Here is a 15,289-nt window from a genome sequence, read left to right as displayed (position 1 = left end):
GCTTTATATTCTTTCCATATATAAACTCCAAAATTTTCATTTTGTTGTGATCTATTTGCCTTTTATCTCTTTTTTTGTTTACGAGATGAGGGAAAGTGAAAACTCAAGTTTTGATTTAAGAAAAAACTAAACATCTAAAATGGAAATGCACAATTCACAAATGTAGAGAGTGATAATTCAAAAAAGTGTCTGTAATTTTTAGGGATTGTAAACCTTTTTTTTATATATATCAGGTTATGCAAACGTTGGGAAAAGAGGGAGTCGGGGATTTTTAACTGAGTGTTGACTCCCAATCAATAAATCATTACTTTCATAAATAATGTCCATTACACATGATAAATCACTTTACAATCATCTATGATCGTTAGGTTAGCTTTTTGTAAATGGAGAAAATTATGGCTTGTTTGACTCGGGTAAATATCCCACCGCACGTTCACTTGAGAATTTAATGTTATTCTCTTTAAAAGGTTTGGATCCATTGGTCATTTGCCTCTTTAACATGTTTCAAGAATGCATATCCATTTTTTAAAACAAGTGTAGAAAAATCTCTTTCTTATAAAATTCCAAGCTATAAGGGTTGAACTATTGGAATATCCAAAACTCCGATAACAAAAATTTTGTCTTCATTTGTGGTGTGTGAATAATTTTTATTACTGAAATTTTTTAATGCATTAAATGTTTTCCATACATAAACTCTAAAATTTTCATTTTGTAGTGATCCATTTTCCTTTTATCTCTTTTTTGATTACGCGATAAAGCGAAAGTGAAAACTTAAGTTTTGTTTTAAGAAAAATGTATAAATCTAAAAAGGAAATGAAAAATGCACTAATGTAGACAGAGGTAATTCCAAAAAGTTTCTATAATTTTTAGGGATTGTAAACTCTTTTTTGTTTTTATATATCAGGTTTTGCAATTGTCGGGAACAGGGGCAGGCAGGGAATTTTTAATTGAGTGTTGACTCCCAATCCATAAGTCATTCCTTACAACAATATAGACCGTTACTCATTTTTACAATTATCTATGATCGTTAGGTCAGCTTTTTGTAAACGGCCAAAATAATGGCTTGTTTGACTCAGGTAAATATCCCACTGTAAGTTCACTTGAGAATTTATTGTTATTATCTTTAAAAGGTTTGGATCCATAGATCATTTGGATCTTTAACATGTTTCAAGTATGCATATCCATTTTTTAAAACTTGTGTAGAAAAATCTATTTCTTATAAAATTCCGAGCTATTAGGGTTGAACTATTGGAATTTACAAAACTTGGATAACAAAACTTTTGTGTTCATTTGTGGTGTGTGAATAAATTTTCTTTGCTTACGTTTGTTATTTTTCTAAATTCTTTCAAGACATAAACTTTAAAATTTTCATTTTGTTGTTTGTTTTTTTGTTTACGAGATGAAGGGAAAGTGAAAACTCATGTTTTGATTTTAGAAAAAGTATACATCGAAAATGGAAATGCACAATGCACAAATGTAGAGAGATATAATTCCAAAAAGTGTCTGTAATTTTTAGGGATTTTAAACTCTTTTTATTTTTTATATATCAGGTTCTGCAATCGTCGGGAAAAGGGGGAGGTGGGGGATTTTTAAAAGTGTTGATTCCCAATCCATAGGTCATTCCTTACAAAAATATAGCCCATTACGCATGATAAGTCACTTTACAATCATCTATGATCGTTAGGTCAGCTTTCTTTAAATGGGCAAAATAATGGCTTGTTTGACTCTGGTAAATATCCCACCGCACGATCACTTGTGAATTTAATGTTATTCTCTTTAAAAGGTTTGAATCCATAAGTCATTTGCATCTTTAACATGTTTCAACCTTGCATATCCATTTTTTTAAACATGTGAAGAAGAATCTCTTTCTTATAAAATTCCGATATATTAGGTTTGAACTAGTGGAATTTCCCTAACTTGGATAACAAAACTTTGTTTATTGCTTAAAATTCTTTTGATACGTAAACTCTAAAATTTTCATTTTGTTGTGATCTATTTGCCTTTTATCCCTTTTATTTTACAAGATCAAGGGTAAGTGAAAACTAATATTTTGATTTAAGAAAAAAGTATACATCTAAAATGGAAATGCACAATGCACAAATGTAGAGAGAAATAATTCCAAAAAAGTGTTTTTAATTTTGAGGGATTGTAAAATCTTGAGTTTTAATTTATCAGGTTCTACAGTTGTCGGGAAAAGGGGGAGGAGGGGGATCTTTAACTGAGTGTTCACTCCCAATCTATAAGTCATTCCTGTAGAATTTAGGATCTCATGAAAGGAACTTTAGATCAACAAGAAAGAAGAAGAAGAAGAAGAGAGAAGGAGAAGAGAAGAAGAAGAATGTGGAAGAAGAGTGTTTGGATTAAGGGAGAAGAGGGTTGCACCAAAAAGAAAAATGAGGGCTGGACGAATTTGTGGAAAGAGAGGAGAGTGCTTCAATGCCCTACCTCTTAGCCAATGCCTTTATTTATAGTATTACAATACCCTTAGGGCAAAAACTTGATAAAACAAAAGACATAAAAGGAACACATATTTACACTTCTATGCCATCTATATGGAAAGTACCATATTTTACACTTATGCCACTCCTTTGACGTGTGGGCTTCTTGTCTTGAGCTCGTGGGCTTGAGCCCATCTTTCAACATTCCCCCTCAAGATGGAGGAGAAAAGACATCATAAATACCCAGCTTGCCACATATAAACGATAGGATTTTAGCTGTAACGGGTTTAGTGAAATATTAGCTACTTGCTCTTGAGATGACACGTGTTTGAGAGAGATTATTCCTGCTTGAAACTTCTCCCATATAAAATGACAATCCACCTCAATATGTTTAGTTCTTTCATGAAAACCTGGATTTGAAGTGATATGAATGGCTGCTTGATTATCACAATGCAGATTCATGGACCCCTTTTTATAAAAACCTAGTTCGGTAAGAAGGGTCCTAATCCATAAAAGTTCACTAATGGTATGGGCCATAGCTCTGTATTCTGCTTCGGCACTAGATCTTGCAACCACATTTTACTTCTTACTTTTCCATTTAACCAAGTTTCCCCCAACCAGAGTACAATATCCTGATGTAGATTTTCTATCATCAGGAGATCCAGCTCAATCTGCATCTGAGAAGCCTTCTATGTTGAAGTGCCCATGTTTTTTATTTAGAAATCCTCTTCCTGGAGCTCCTTTTAGATAACGTAATATTCTCTCTAAAACCTGCCAGTGGGTAATTTGTAGTTTGTGCGTGAATTGACTCACTACACTTACAACATATGATATGTCTTGCCTAGTTACCGTGAGATAAATCAGTTTTCCCATGAGTCTTTGATATTTGCCAATATCAATATCTTCTTCATTTGTGGCACATAATTTTATATTTGTATCCATAGGCGTGTCAACTGGTCTACAACCCTTCATTCCTGTTTCTTCAAGGAGATCCAAAACATATTTCCTTTGAGACAATATTATCCCATGTTTGGATTGAAGAACTTCTATACCCAAAAAATATTTAAGCATACCAAGGTCTTTAGTCTTGAATTCCTAACATATCATTTGCTTCACCACTTGTATGCTCAAAGCATCGTCACCGGTTAAGATAATATCATCCACGTATACGGCCAATAATATTTTCCCTTTGACCATATCTTTATAATATACGGAATGATCAACTGAGCACCGATGAAAACCAAACCGTAGGAGTGTTTGACTAAATTTATCAAACCAAGCTCGAGGGGACTGCTTAAGCCCATATAAAGACTTTTTAAACCGGCATATTGACTCCCCCTCAACCATATAACCAGGTGGTTGAACCTTATAAATTTCCTCACTGATATCACCATTTAATAAAGCCATTTTTAACATCCAACTGATAGACGGGCCATGAGGAGTTAGCAGCAATAGATAAGATGATGCGTACCGAATTCAATTTTGCAACAGGAGAGAAGGTCTCCTCATAATCTATCCCATAGCACTGTGTATAGCCCTTAGCAACTAGTCGAGCTTTAAGACGAGCAACCGATCCATCCGGATTATGTTTCACCAAAAAAACCCATCTACAACCAACTGGTCTTTTACCTTTCGGGAGTGATGTTAAGTACCAGGTTTGGTTTTCGAATAAGGTGTGCATTTCTTCATCCATTGCTGCCTTCCATCCTGGGTGTCTCAGGGCCTCCTGATACGACTGTGGAACGGAACTAGAAGAAAGGGACGCAAGAAACTGAAAACACTCGGAAGACAAGCGATGGTGAGACATAAAAATTGAGATAGGATGTGAAGTAGTACAGGAGCGACGTTCTTTTCTTAAAGCAATAGGCCGAGTATGAAATTCAGGCCCATACATAGGAGGAGAAGGACTTACCTCAGGTGAACCCAACAACTCCACAGGTGAAGGTACGACCGGTGCATCAGGGGATGGATCCACTTCAAGATTGAACGGCACAAGCGGACAAGGAGTAGTAGAAGGACAAGTCCATCCCGGAGGAGCATCATGAGAGGAGTAGAAGGGAGTGTCCTCAAAGAAAGTCGCATCCCTAGAGATAAACATCTTCCGAAGGGTAGGATTGTAACAGACATAACCTTTCTGGGTGCTAGAGTATCCCAAAAAAATGCACTTCATAGACCGAGGATCAAGTTTATTTTTGTGTGGAGATGTAACATGAACAAAACACGTACATCCAAACACTTTCAAAGGAAGAGAAAAAGGATCTTCACCATTAAATAACACAGAGTAAGGAGTTTTACGATGAAGGATTGATGAAGGTAACCTATTAATGAGAAAGCATGCCGTAAGTACAGCATGAGGCCAATAGAAATAGGGTACCTTCATGGAGTAGAGGAGGCTCCGAGCAACTTCAAGAAGATGACGATTCTTCCTTTAGCAACACCATTTTGTTGAGGAGTATAGGCACATGATGTTTGATGAATAAGCCCATTACTCTTTCAAAATAATTTGAAGTCATGAAACATGTATTCCTTAGCATTATCAGATCTAAGGGTTTGAATTTTCTTCCCAAATTGTGTCAAGACCATAGCATGAAAATTTTTAAACAAAGGAAGAATTTCGGAGCGCTCTTTAAATAGATATAACCAAGTCACTCGAGTAAAATCGTCAACAAAAATGACAAAAGATTTAACTTGGGAAATATTTGAGACACATAACGGGCCCCATACATCAGAATGTATTAGCTCAAATGGAGCAGTACTTGTAGTTGTAAGACGAGGAGAATATGTACTCCTAACATGTTTACTTAATTGACAAACCTCACAACTGATATTAGAAAGTCCTTTTAAAGATGGAACCAAAGAACAAAGTGAAGGGGTAGATGGATGACCAAGTCGGTTATGCCAAAGTTGGGTCTCAGATATAGTGGACGATAATGCAGCTAATGGTGGAAGAGTGAAGTAGTACAAACCCCCCTTTTCATGGCCGCCACCAGCTTCGTAGTGAGATCCTAAAAGACACAAGAAGACGGTGAGAAGGTGATAGAGCAATTTAATTGTTTGGTCAATTGGCTAACCGAGAGCAAATTTAAAGGAAATTGAGGAACAAACAAAACATCTTGAAGGGGAATAGATGAAGTAAGAGAGGAGGAACCTTTGCCAAGGACCTTGGTTTGGGTACCATCAGCAATAGTAACGAATTTATGAGGAGAGCAAGGAGATAAGGACTGCAACAAGTGTTTGTTACCTGATAGATGTTTGGAGGCCCCGAAGTCAATGATCCAAGAGGAAGAGGAAGAAGAGGAAGAAAGCATACTTGAGGCAATAGTAGTGGCAGCAATAGATGATGAGAGAATAGATAATTCCATGAAGGACTTCATTTTCTGAAATTCAGCATAGTCCTCAGCCGTAAGAGTCACATTTCCAGATGATGATTCAGCCTTATCTTCATTTTTCTCAACGTTAACTGAGACTGTGTTAGCTGTGGCCCAATCAGGCTTGCCATGAAGTTTCCAGCATGATGCCACGAGGTGGTTCTGACGGCCACAATAAGTGCAAATTTGAGGCTCAGTACGAAAAGAATTTTGACCCATTCTACCACCTCTATTTTCAGCCCGTCTCATAGTTCGACCCCCTCTCATATTTCTGCCCCTTCCTCGGGATGAGGAAGATGTTCTCCGATTGCCAGAGAACATCGCTGATGTAGCATCAATAGGAGAAGGAGGGGATGGATCCGGTATCCTAAGTAATGTAGCACTAATATCATCGAAGGATGGAAGAGCAGAAGAACTTAGAAGTTGAGTTTTGGCCACCTCAAGGTATGGTTTAATATTCGATAAGCAAATGGTTGCTGCCAAAGCTTCTCATTGTCGTTCTTGAATGGCAATATCAGTGGAATATGGCTGAGCTAGTTTCCATTCTTGAAGAAGACTGTGAAACCGTGCCAAAAATTTGTGAATATTATCTCCATGTTTCGTATGCAGCATGTTTTGTAAAACATCATATATTTTTTGTAATGAAGCAGTGCTTGAGTAAAGCTTGGCACAAGTGTCCCATATGTTCTTGGCAGTTTCCAAGTGGACCACATTGTTGGCCACCTGCTCTTCCATGCTATTAATGAGCCAACTTCTCACCATGTTATCATCCTTAACCCACTTGTGCTAGGATGCATCTTCTTCATCAATCAGAGGAGGAAAGTTAACAACGTGGCTCAAGAGGTCACGAGTAATAAGAACCCTCCGAACCGATTGTGACCAGCTCATGTAATTGGAGAGATCTTTAAGGGGAATTGTAGTAATACGGAGTATAACACTCTTATTACGATTGTATCCAATCTCCATGATGAGGCAAGTAAAATATGGAGGTCAAGGGAAAAGTCCTTCTTCAAAGAACAATTACTCTATGTAATTTGAAGAACCCGTAGACCAAATCAATCACCAACAAAAGAGAACAAGAACCAATTTCTTTCACAAGGGCAAGCACGAAATTATCAACAAATTTGTGCCTTTAGAAAGTGATAATAACATCCAGCCATCACTCAACTTCTCTTGCATTCATAAGAACAAAGAGAAGACAGTAGATGCAACCGATTAGGCCTTAATCCAAACTCCAACACAAACGACCAATAGACAAAAATTTAGAGAAGATTTAACGACAAACCAAGACACTTGGAAGAGATTTATCTTCAGCTCATGGGAGACTCCAACGTAAGAAAAAATTCAATTATTGAAGTTAAAAAAAAAATGGAACTACAAAGGGTAAATGGTTGTTGGCATTTCATCAAACATATAATGGGCATCCAACAACATAACACTAACCCATGAGCAACCTACAGTAGGAGAAGATACAGCAACATGTGCTGGAATTCAACCTCAAATGAGATGGATCCAAATTACATAAAGGTAATTGAATTTCACCAATCAATCTTAATAAGATGCAAACAGCAAATGGTCTCGATCACTCTTGTAATTGATTTACAAGGAGTCAAGATTATAACATCAATTTAGTCATAAAAATAAATCTTTACAACATATAAAGATTTATCTTGACTTGATGTGACTCAAATTCAAGAAGTAAAGAAAAACAGTAAAAAGGAGTATGTAAATAAGAAAAGGAAACAAAAAAAACGTAAATAAGAAGATGATGAACTTATCTCTTTATGACTAAACTCCTTTTACAACTTCTTGAACAGATTTCATAATAACTCCATGAAGAGATCCTAAAATCCTTGCTCTGATACCATGTAGAATTTAGGATCTCATGAAAGGAACTTTAGATCAACAAGAAAGAAGAAGAAGAAGAAGAGAGAAGGAGAAGAAAAAAAGAAGAACGTGGAAGAAGAGAGTTTGGATTAAGGGAGAAGAGGGTTGCTCCAAATAGAAAAATGAGGGCTGGACCAATTTGTGGAAAAAGAGGAGAGTGCTTCAATGCCCTACCTCTTAGCCAATGCCTTTATTTATAGTTTTACAATACCCTTAGGGATACAACTTGATAAAACAAAAGACATAAAAGGAACACATATTTACCCTTCTATGCCATCTTTATGGAAAGTACCATATTTTACACATAAGCCACTCCTTTGACGTGTGGGCTTCTTGTCTTGAGCTCGTGGGCTTGAGCCCATCTTCCAAAAATTCCTTACAAAAATATAGCCAATTACGCATGATAAATCACTTCACAATCATCTATGATCGTTAGGTCAACTTTTTGTAAATATGAAAAATAATGGCTTGTTTGACTCGGGTAAATATCCCACCGCACATATACTTTAGAATTTAATGTTATTCTCTTTTAAGGGTTTGGATGCATAGGTCATTTGCATCTTTAACATGTTTCAAGCATGCATATCCATTTTTTAAAACATGTGTAGAAAAAGCTCTATCTTACAAAAATTTCGAGCTATTAGGGTTGAACTAGTGGAATTTCCCAAAAGTTGGATAACAAAACTTTTGTGTTCATTCGTGGTGTGTGAATAAACTTTCTTTATCTACATTTTTTTATTTCTTTAAATTCTTTCCATAAATAAACTCTAAAATTTTAATTTTGTTGAGATCTATTTGCCTTTTATCTCTTTTTTTGTTTACGAGATGAAGGGAAAGTGAAAACTCAAGTTTTGATTTAAGAAAAAAGTAAACATCTAAAATGGAAATGCACAATTCAAAAATTTAGAGAGAGATAATTCAAAAAAGTATCTTTAATTTTTAGGGATTGTAAACTCTTTTTTGTTTTTATATATCAGGTTCTGCAATCGTTGGGAAAAGAGGGAGGCGGGGGATTTTTAACTGAGCGTTCACTGCCAATCAATAAGTCATTACTTACATAAATAATGCCCATTACACATGATAAATCACTTTACAATCATCTATGATCGTTAGGTCAACTTTTTGTAAATGGGGAAAATAATGGCTTGTTTGACTTGGGTAAATATCCCACTGCACGTTCACTTGAGAATTTAACGTTATTCTCTTTAAAAGGTTTGGATCCATTGGTCATTTGCATCTTTAACATGTTTTAATAATGCATATCCATTTTTTAAAACAAGTGTAGAAAAATCTCTTTCTTATAAAATTCCAAGCTATAAGGGTTGAACTAGTGGATTATCCAAAACTCTGATAACAAAAATTTTGTCTTCATTTGTGGTGTGTGAATAAATTTTCTTTACTGACATTTGTTAATGTATTAAATTCTTTCCATACATAAACTCTAAAATTTTCATTTTTTTGTGATCCATTTGCCTTTTATCTCTTTTTTTTTGTTTACGAGATAAAGCGAAAGTGAAAACTTAAGTTTTGTTTTAAGAAAAATGTATAAATCTAATAACGAAATTCAAAATGCACTAATGTAGAGAGAGATAATTCCAAAAATTTTCTAAAATTTTTAGGGATGGTAAACTCTTTTTAGTATTTATATATCAAGTTCTGCAATTGTTGGGAAAAGGGAGAGGCAGGGGATTTTTAACTGAGTGTTGACTACCAATCCATAAGTCATTCCTTAAAAAAAATAAAGACCGATACTCATGATAATTCACTATACAATCATCTATGATCGTTAGGTCAACTTTTTGTAAATGGCCAAAATAATGGCTTCTTTGACTCTGGTAAATATCTCACTACACGTTCACTTGAGAATTTAATGTTATTATCTTTAAAAGGTTTGGATCCATAGATCATTTGCATCTTTAACATGTTTCAAGAATGCATATCCATTTTTTAAAACTTGTGTAGAAAAATTTATTTCTTATAAAATTTCGAGCTATTAGGGTTGAACTAGTGGAATTTCCAAAACTTGGATAACAAAACTTTTGTGTTCATTTGTGGTGTGTGAATAAATTTTCTTTGCTTACATTTTTTATATCTATTTGACTTTTATCTATTTTTTTGTTTATGAGATGAAGGGAAAGTGAAAACACAAGTTTTGATTTTAGAAAAAAGTATACATCGAAAATGAAAATGCACAATGCACAAATGTAGAGAGATATAATTTCAAAAAGTATCTGTAATATTTAGGGATTGTAAACTCTTTTTAGATTTTATATATGAGGTTCAGCAATCGTCGGGAAAAGGGGGAAGCGGGGGATTTTTAACAGTGTTGATTCCCAATCCATATGTCATTCCTTACAAAAATATAGCCCGTTACGCAAGATAAGTCACTTTACAATCATCTATGATCTTTAGGTCAAATTTTTTTAAATGGGCAAAATAATGGCTTGTTTGACTCTAGTAAATATCCCACCGCACGATCACTTGTGAATTTAATGTTATTCTCTTTAAAAGGTTTGGATCCATAGGTCATTTGCATCTTTAACATGTTTCAAGCATGGATATCCATTTTTTAAAACATGTGTAGAAAAATCTCTTTCTTGTAAAATTCTGAGATATTAGGGTTGAACTAGTGAAATTTCTCTAACTTGGATAACAAAACTTTTTTTATTGCTTTAAATTCTTTCGATACGTAAACTCTAAAATTTTCATTTTGTTGTGATCTATTTTCCTTTTATCTCCTTTATTTTACAAGATCAAGGGTAAGTGAAAACTAATATTTTGATTTAAGAAAAAAGTATACATCTAAAATGGAAATGCACAATGCACAAATGTAGAGAGAGATAATTCCAAAAAAGTGTTTTTAATTTTTAGGGATTGTAAAATATTTTTAGTTTTTATTTATTAGGTTGTCGGGAAAAGGGGGAGGAGGGGGATTTTTAACTGAGTGTTCACTCCCAATCCATAAGTCATTCCTTACAAAAAATATAGCCAATTATGCATTATAAATCATTTCACAATCATCTATGATTGTTAGGTCAGCATTTTGTAAATGTGAAAAGTAATGGTTTGTTCGACTCGGGTAAATATCCCACCGCACATTCACTTGAGAATTTAATGTTATTCTCTTTTAAGTGTTTGGATCTATAGGTCAAGCATGAATATGCATTTTTTAAGACATGTGTAGAAAAAGCTCTATCTTACAAAACTTTCGAGCTATAAGGGTTGAACTAGTGAAATTTCCCAAAAGTTGGATAACAAAACTTTTTTGTTCATTTGTGGTGTACGAATAAACTTTCTTTATCTACATTTGTTTATTGCTTTAAACTCTTTCCATATATAAACTCTGAAATTTTCATTTTGTTGAGATCTATTTGCCTTTTATCTCTTTTTTTTTTTTACAAGATGAAGGGAAAGTGAAAACTCATGTTTTGATTTAAGAAAAAAGTAAACTCTTCTAAAATGGAAATGCACAATTCACAAATTTAGAGAGAGATAATTCCAAAAAGTTTCGGTAATTTTTAGGGATTGTAAACTCTTTTTTGTTTCTACATATCTGGTTCTGCAAACTTTGGGAAAAGAGGGAGGCGGGGGATTTTTAATTGAGTGTTGACTCCCAAGAAATAAGTCATTACTTACCTAAATAATGCCCATTACACATGATAAATCACTGTACAATCATCTATGATCCTAAGGTCAGCTTTTTGTAAATGGCAAAAATAATGGCTTGTTTGACTCGAGTAAATATCCCACCACACGTTCACTTGAGAATTTAATGTTATTCTCTTTAAAAGGTTTGCATCCATTGGTCATTTGCATCTTTAACATGTTTCAATAATGCATATCCAATTTTTAAAACAAGTGTAGAAAAATCCATTTCTTATAAAATTCCAAGCTATAAGGGTTGAACTTGTGGAAAATCAAAAACTCTGATAACAAAATTTTTGTCTTCATATGTGGTGTGTGAATAAATTTTTTTTACTGACATTTTTTATTGTTTTAAATTCTTTCCATACATAAACTCTCAAATTTTCATTTTGTTTTTATCTGTTTGCCTTTTATCTCTTTTTTTTTACGAGATGAAGCGAAAGTGGAAACTTAAGTTTATTTTTAAGAAAAATGTATAAATCTAAAAAGGAAATGCAAAATGCACTAATGTAGAGAGAGATAATTCCAAAAAGTTTCTATAAGTTTTAGGGATTATAAACACTTTTTCGTTTTTTTATATCAGGTTCTGCAATTGTCGGGGAAAGGGGGAGCCAAAGGATTTTTAACTGAGTGTTGACTCCCAATCCATAAGTCATTCCTTACAAAAATATAGACCGTTACACATGATAAATCAATTTACAATCATCTATGATAGTAAGGTCAGCTTTTTCTAAATGGCCAAAATAATGGCTTGTTGGACTCAGGTAAATATCCCACTGCACGTTCACTTGAGAATTTAATGTTATTCTCTTTAAAAGGTTTGAATCCATAGATCATTTGCATCTTTAACATGTTTTAAGCATGCATATCTATTTTTTAAAACATGTGTAGAAAAATCTCTTTCCTATAAAGTTCCGAGCTATTAGGGTTGAACTAGTGGAATTTCTAAAACCTGGATAACAAAACTTTTGTGTTCATTTGTGGTGTGTGAATAAATTTTATTTGCTCACATTTTTTATTGCTTTAAATTCTTTCGAAACAAAAACTCTAAAAACTTCATTTTGTTGAGATCTATTTGCCTTTTATCTGGTTTTTTTGTTTACGAGATGAAGGGAAAGTGAAAAATCAAAATTTGATTTTAGAAAAAAGTATACATTGAAAATCAGAATGCACAATACACAAATGTAGAGAGAGATAATTCCAAAAAGTGTCTGTAATTTTTAGGTATTTTTAAACTCTTTTAATTTTTATATATCAGGTTCTGCAATCGTCGGGAAAAGGGGGATGCGGGGGATTTTTAACAGTGTTGATTCCCATTCCATAAGTCATTCCTTTCAAAAATATAGCCCGTTACTCTTGATAAGTCACTTTACAATCATCTATGATCGTTAGGTCATCTTTCTTTAAATGGGCAAAATAATTGCTTATTTGACCCTGGTAAATATCCCACCGCACGATCACTTGAGAATTTAATGTCATTCTCTTTAAAAGGTTTGGATCCATAGGTCATTTGCATCTTTAACGTGTTTCAAGCTTCCATATCCATTTTTTAAAACTTGTGTAGAAAAATCTATTTCTTATAAAATTATGAGATATTAGGGTTGAACTAGTGTTATGTCCCTAACTTGGATAACAAAACTTTGTTTATTGCTTTAAATTCTTTCGATACATAAACTCTAAAATTTTCATTTTGTTGTCATCTATTTGCCTTTTATCTCTTTTTTCTTTACAAGATCAAGGGTAAGTGAAAATTAATATTTTTATTTAAGAAAAAATTACACATCTAAAATGGAAATGCACAATGCACAAATGTAGAGAGAGATAATTCCAAAAAAATGTTTGTAATTTTTAGGGTTTGGAAAATTTTTTTAGTTTTTATTTATCGGGTTCTGCAGTCGTCGAAAAAAGGGGGAGGAAGGGGATTATTAACTGAGTGTTCACTCCCAATAATTAAGCCATTCCTTATAAAAATATGGCCAATTACGCATGATAAATCACTTCACAATCATCTATGATCGTTATGTCAGTGTTTTGTAAATGAGAAAAATAATGACTTGTTTGACTCGGGTAAATATCCTACCGCACACTCACTTGAGCATTTAATGTTATTCTCTTTTAAGGGTTTGGATCCATAGGTCATTTGCATCTTTAACATGTTTCAAGCATGCATATCCATTTTTTAAAACATGTGTAGAAAAAGCTTATCTTACAAAAATTTTGAGCTATTAGTGTTGAACTAGTGGAATTTCCCAAAAGTTGGATAACAAAACTTTTGTGTTCATTCGTGGTGTGTGAATAAACTTTCTTTATCTACATTTGTTTATTGCTTGAAATTCCTTCCATATAAAAACTCTAAAATTTTCATTTTGTCGAGATCTATTTGCCTTTTATCTCTTTTTTTGTTTACGAGATGAAGGGAAAGTGAAAACTCAAGTTTTGATTTAAGAAAAAAGTAAACATCCAAAATGGATATGCACAATTCAAAAATGTAGAGAGAGATAATTCCAAAAAGTGTCTGTAATTTTTAGGGATTGAAAACTCTTTTTAATTTTTATATATCAGGTTCTGCAATTGTTAAGAAAAGAGGGAAGCAGGGGATTTTTAATTGAGTGTTGAATCCCAATCAATAAGTCATTACTTACATAAATAATTCCCATTACACATGATAAATCACTTTACATTCATCTATGATCGTTAGGTCAGCTTTTTGTAAATGGGGAAAATAATGGCTTGTTTGACTCGGGTAAATATCCCACCGCATGTTCACTTGAGAATTTAATGTTATTCTCTTTAAAAGGTTTGGATCCATTGGTCATTTGCATCTTTAATATGTATGAATAATGCATATCCATTTTTTAAAACAAGTGTATAAAAATCACTTTCTTATAAAACTCCAAGCTATAAGGGTTGAACTAGTAGAATATCCAAAACTCTGATAACAAAATTTTTTTCTTCATATGTGGTGTGTGAATAAATTTTCTTTACTGACATTTGGTATTGCTTTAAATTCTTTCCATACATAAACTCTCAAATTTTCATTTTGTTGTGTTCCATTTGCCTTTTATCTCTTTTTTTTTGTATACGAGATGAAGCGAAAGTGAAAACTCAAGTTTTGTTTTATGAAAAATGTATAAATCTAAAAAGGAAATGCAAATTGCACTAATATATAGAGAGATAATTCAAAAAACTGTCTATAATTTTTAGGGATTGCAAACTCTTTTTTGTTTTTATATATCAGGTTCTGCAATCATCGGGAAAAGGGGGAGGCGGGGGATTTTAAACAGTGTTGATTCCCAATCCATAAGTCATTCCTTAAAAAAATATAGCCGTTACGCATGATTAGTCACTTTAAAATCATCTATGATCATTAGGTCATCTTTCTTTAAATGGGAAAAATAATTGCTTGTTTGACCCTGATAAATATCCCACCGCACGATCACTTGAGAATTTAATGTCATTCTCTTTAAAAGGTTTGGATCCATAGGTCATTTTCATCTTTAACATGTTTTAAGCTTGCATATCCATTTTTTAAAACTTGCGTAGAAAAATCTGTTTCTTATAAAATTCGGAGATATTAGGGTTGAACTAGTGGAATGTCCCTAACTTGGATAACAAAACTTTTTTTATTGCATTAAATTCTTTCGATACATAAACTTTAAAATTTTCATTTTGTTGTGATCTATTTACCTTTTATCTATTTTTTTTTTTTACAAGATCAAGGGTAAGTGAAAATTAATATTTTGATTTAAGAAAAAAGTACACATCTAAAATGGAAATGCACAATGCACAAATGTAGAGAGAGATAATTCCAAAAAAAGTGTTTGTAATTTTTAGGGATAGTAAAATCTTTTTAGTTTTTATTTATCGAGTTCTACAGTCGTCGAAAAAAGGGGGAGGAGGGGGATTATTAACTGAGTGTTCACTCCCAATAATTAAGTCATTCCTTACAAA

Source organism: Aristolochia californica, unplaced genomic scaffold (assembly GCF_029961685.1).
Source record: "Aristolochia californica isolate CCGP_79_NKW_82.1479 unplaced genomic scaffold, dmAriCali1.0.hap1 SCAF_5, whole genome shotgun sequence".
NCBI classification, from domain to species: Eukaryota; Viridiplantae; Streptophyta; class Magnoliopsida; order Piperales; family Aristolochiaceae; genus Aristolochia; species Aristolochia californica.
The sequence above is the reverse complement of the archived record's forward strand: the minus strand, read 5'-3'. Positions refer to the sequence as shown.